This window comes from Panthera onca, chromosome A1 (assembly GCF_046562875.1).
Source record: "Panthera onca isolate mPanOnc1 chromosome A1, mPanOnc1 haplotype 2, whole genome shotgun sequence".
In the NCBI taxonomy this organism is placed as follows: Eukaryota; Metazoa; Chordata; class Mammalia; order Carnivora; family Felidae; genus Panthera; species Panthera onca.
Genome location: NC_138339.1, coordinates 228,728,699 through 228,734,150, shown reverse-complemented (window position 1 = coordinate 228,734,150; position 5,452 = coordinate 228,728,699).

Here is a 5,452-nt window from a genome sequence, read left to right as displayed (position 1 = left end):
TTCATCTACACTATGTAACTTATTGGCACACAATTGTTCTTAGTATTTTTTTACATTCTTTTTTATTTCTATAAGGTTAGTAGTAATATCCCTTCTTGCACTTCTGACTCTAGCAATTTTTTCTTGGTCAGTCTGGCTAAAGATTTGTTGATCTTTCCAAAGAACCAGACTTTGGTTTCATTGATTTGTTTATTATTTTTCTATTCTCTAACTCAATAATTTCTGCCCTGATCTTTATTATTTCTTTCTTTTTGCTTGCTTTAGATTTAGTGTTTTTTTTTCCCCCAATGTTTTAAGGTAGAAGGTTAGGTAATTGATTTGAAATTTTTCTTCTCTCTTAATATAGTTTTACATAAACAATATACAATACAACCATAATACCTTAGAGAAGCTTTTAGGGAAGGCAGGTGCCTGAGAACCTGATCCTCTTAAAAGACTATAATTTGTGCTGCCAAAATCTGGAGTCCTCTCCTGGATGGCTCTTGGTGTGTGGTCAACTGAATGAGTTTTCAGATTTATAAGGAAAGATCTGGAGAGAGACATAGACAGGGAAAAGACTCTTCATGATAAAGTGGGAGAGTCAATTTTTTCTGCCAGACGGAGGACAAGCCGGGAAGAGGGACTCTGGGGAGTGACATCCAGAGTGGGCCACAAGATGCAGATAAAGCCACCTCATACAAGTGACAGGAGCAGGTGCAATGATGGAGGGAGAGGATTCAGCAGGTGCTGAAATGTAGAACCAAAGAAACGTATTAGGTGAAACAGAAGCTTGGGGAAGAAAGGGAATCAAGGCCATTTTTATTTAAGTATTACAAAATAAACATGACTTCCCAACACTGGCAATGTCATGGTCACCTAGGTAGTTGGGCTTTGTCCATGTCTCTTTTCTCCGCATATGGGAAGTGAGTCCCTTGGCTCATCTGAGGACATCACATCCAACACAGTATGGGACTTGGTTGTTGAAATAATCAATGAACAAGACATGAATAAGGATGGAAGAGATTGGGGAGGGAATTAAGAGGCTGGAAGTGCTGGGGCAGGCCAAACAGGGTGAGTGATCAAGGAAGAGGATTAGATAAGGACCCGACAAGAAAAAATTCCGTAGGACTCAGATTTCTAGCAGCCATGTTCCCTGAGAGGAGAAGTGGGCCCAAGGACTGAAGAACCAACCAGGTGGGCTGTGAGGCAGACAAGGGGCCCTTTCCCTGGCTGGGGACTCTACTGTCAGATGTTTTTTCTTTTTTTTTAAATTTATTTTTTTTCTTTTCTTTTTTTTTTTTTTTGTGAAATTTATTGTCAAATTGGTTTCCATACAACACCCAGTCTCATCCCAAAAGGTGCCCTCCTCAATACCCATCACCCACCCTCCCCTCCCTCCCACCCCCCATCAACCCTCAGTTTGTCCTCAGTTTTTAACAGTCTCTTATGCTTTGGCTCTCTCCCACTCTAACCTCTTTTTTTTTCCTTCCCCTCCCCCATGGGTTTCTGTTAAGTTTCTCAGGATCCACATAAGAGTGAAAACATACGGTATCTGTCTTTCTCTGTATGGCTTATTTCACTTAGCATCACACTCTCCAGTTCCATCCACGTTGCTACAAAGGGCCATATTTCATTCTTTCTCATTGCCACATAGTACTCCATTGTGTATAGAAACCACAATTTCTTTAGTCAGATGTTTTTTCTAAGTGCAGCCACTGACTATTTACTTTTATAAGAAGTGTGGCTTCAGGCGCCTGGGTGGCTCAGTCTTTCAGGCATCCGGACTCTTGATTTTGGCTCAGGTCATGATCTCACGGTTCATGAAATTGAGCCCTGTGTTGGGCTCTGCGCTGACAGTGTGAAGCCTGCTTGGGTTTTTCTCTCTCCCTCTCTCTCTGTCCCTCCCCTGCTCACACGCTTTTTCTCTTTTTCTCTCTCTCAAAATAAATAAATAAATAAACATTAAAACATTAAAAAAAAAAAAAAAAGAAGTGTTCCTTGAGTGACTTTGCTATGTTTGGATAATACTAAGTAAAGCAATGATTTATGGGCAACTGTTGAGAGCAGCCTTAAACCCCAGCCCTGGGCTGGCAAGATAATATTGCTATATTCTCTGGAAGATCTCCTCTTCAGAGTTTATTACCCTTCTCGAAGCTGTAGTCAAATAAAGTTATGTTTGCTTAAACCGGATGTGCTTATCTGAGTTGTCTTCCTTTTAGGAAAAAAAGAATGGATACAGTGACATAAATCTGCAGGGCACCACGGAGATGAAACTGATGGGGCCACATGCCGCGGGAGGGAATGGGTGATACCCTGGGGGATGGACACACTGGGAGAAAAAGTGAAAGCAAACAGTCACTTTTGTACAGCCCCAGTCCTGGAAGTGGATTTTGATTCCTGTCACACGCAGCTCCAAGGTGCCCCAACAGCCGAGACCCTTCTGTGTTTGCTTATTTGTTTAGCAAAGGGAAATGTCCCCAGTCTAGCAGACTTCACGAACTGTTTGCCTGAAGGGAATCACAATGAGGGAGCGAAACCGGAAGGCAGGAAATAAGGCTCGAACATAGGCTATTCTTTTTGAAAGGGCATTTGTACAATGACCGTATAATGTTCTGTCTGACCAAACAAGCCATAGTTTTAAGAAATTATCTGTTTTGTCACTCATATTTCCTCAGTGTCACATAGTAGGCACTCAGTAAATATTGCCTTGATGCATTTGGTTTGTTTTCAGTTCTTGTCTTTCCAAGCGATGCTGCCTGTGAACACGGCTACCTACGGGCTCTGCGTGTCTCTGATCACGTCCTCCGGATAAATTCTTAGGAATGAAATCACTGGTTTAGAGCCATGCTTCTCAAGGTGCACACGAATCATCTGGGGGTCTTGTTACAATGCAGGATCCGATTCTATGTGTCTGGGGTGGAACCTGAGAGCCTGCATTTTTAAGAAGCTTCGGGTCCTGCTGACGCTGCTGGTTCAGGGACCACACTTTGTCACTTGGAGCCCTAGATAAGCAGGTGGGGCCGCTCACCTCCAGGGGGTGGGTTTGAGTGGACCAGGCCCTGGGTATCTGGAGAAAAGAGGCAACTAACCCTAGGTCTCTAAAGTCAGTCCCTAGACTGTCCAGGTGAATGTGTGCCCTTCCCTCATGAAATATGAGAAAGAGTAAAGAAGTATCGGTGGTGAGTTTTGTGAACTGTTGGGAATCAAGTAGACACTCTGAGAACCCAGAAAATCACTAACGAGCTAATAAATAGGCAGCTGGCAACCTGCCAATTCTTAGGAGCATCCATCCAGGCCCCACGCAGGAACAGGTGATTGCGGGGTCAGCTCAGGCTAGCTTTGCTGGGGACAGTCACACTGCCATCTGCCGAACCCTGCCTCGGGCTGAGAGCAAACTGCTCCCTCCTCCTTGCCTCCCCTGTGGGGTCTTGAGGGACAACTTGCCGCAATTCAGCCCTCGGTCAGCAGGAACCCTTTCCTCCGAAGAAACTTGCCCCAAGATACCCATCGTCCTTCTGTCTGGGTTTACTCCTTCTTATGTTTATTTCCGGGACTGTTCTCTTCAAAGTGGCACTCAGGGGGCCAGCCAGAGAAGGGCGGGAAGTGCGGTGGGTAGTGTGACCCCAAGAACTTCCACCGCAGATTTACAAACGGAGTGTGAGCTCCGGCTTGTGATGTGGTCGACCTCCAGGGATAGTTCTGAAAAGCTGCCATGGTTTTATCAGTTCTTATTAACGGTTTCATTTGGAGAGATTTGCCCCTGAGGTGATTTTGTGAGATGCAATCTAAAACCGAAACAAAGAAATGATTCACCAAAAGCATCATTTAGCCTGCAAGGGGAGAGGAATCATTCCTTCCATAAAGGCCTTTGCTAAGAACTAAACGCCGTGAAAACCCTGAAAACATATTTCAAATACTGCAGTTATTCTCAGGCAATCTGCTATGTCCTGTGTTTCTGCTAGTTCGATCACATGAGAGGAAATTTCTTTTCCAGCTGGGAGTTTCAGAGAACCTGACCAGTGCCAGGACACCACCTGGGCCCCAAAGGAGTGCTGGAAAGGTCTCGCAAACATGGGACCTGCTTTCACTCGGCCAAGGAGACAAACCAGAGGCATACAGAATGTCCTGGTACCCAAGCCCTGAAAGTGCGCATCACAAGACCGAGTGAACGTAGACTAGCCTGATATGTACAGATGTCCGATTTCCCAGCGGAAGCGGCCTCCCCCTGTCTGTAGTTCTGGGACCCTTGTCTCTCGTGTGGATCACTCTCATGACTCTGTTGCTTCTGATCTTACAAAAAGTTTTTTGTGAACTTGTCTTAACTCCCTATCTCATAAGCTTCTTGGAGAATGTTAGGTCTGGCTTGACTTGGTAGCCTTCGTGCATAATAGACTCTCTGTCTTTTTTTTTTTTAATGTTTATTTTTGAGAGAGGTAGAGCATGAGCAGGGGAGGGACAGAGAGAGAGGGAGACACTTAATCTGAAGCAGGTTCCAGGCTCCTAGCTGTCAGCACAGAGCCTGATGTGGGGCTCAAACCCACGAACTGGGAGCTCATGACCTGAGCCAAAGTCAGATGCTTAACCAACTGAGCCACCCAGACACCCCTAGACTCTCAGTCTCTTACGAACGAATGATGAGTAGAGGATCAGGTAGAGACAAATCAAGAAGGTTTCCTGGAGGAAATGACTTTCCTCCTAGTTTCTGAAGAAAGTGGTTTTGCTGAAAATATCTCCTTGATTTTCCTTTTCTCTGTTTTGTAGGCTTTCTATACCCTGTTCTTATTTTATTTTTTCATTTCATTTTTTTAAGTTTATTTATTTTTGACAGAAAGAAAGCAAGCAGGGCAGGGGCAGAGAGAGAGAGGAAGAGACAGAATCCCAAGCAGGCTCCATGCTGCCAGCACAGAGCCTGATGTGGGGCTTGAACCCACAAACCACGAGATCATGACCTGAGCCGAAATCAAGAGTCAACCCTTGACCAGTTGAGTCACCCAGGCGCCCCCTGTTCTTATTTTATTTTTATTTATTTATTTTTTTTAATTAAAAAAAAATTTTTTTTAATGTTTATTTATTTTTGAGACAGAGAGAGACAGAGCATGAACGGGGGAGGGTCAGAGAGAGAGGGAGACACAGAATCCGAAGCAGGTTCCAGGCTCTGAGCTGTCAGCACAGAGCCTGACGTGGGGCTCGAACCCACGGACCGTGAGATCATGACCTGAGCCGAAGTCGGACGCTTAACCGACTGAGCCACCAAGGCGCCCCCCCCCCGTTCTTATTTTAAATGTGACTGATTCTCCAGGTCCTGCCATGTGTGTCTCTGTATGAGTATCATCCATCTATATCTATACTCTTTTCTTTCATCACCGTAACTCTCATCTACATTTATATGGTGGCTCCCTTCCTCCCAAACTCCCATCAGACCTCCCTGTGGAGCGTGGTTATTCCCGTTCACGTAACTGTGCTCGTGGACAAA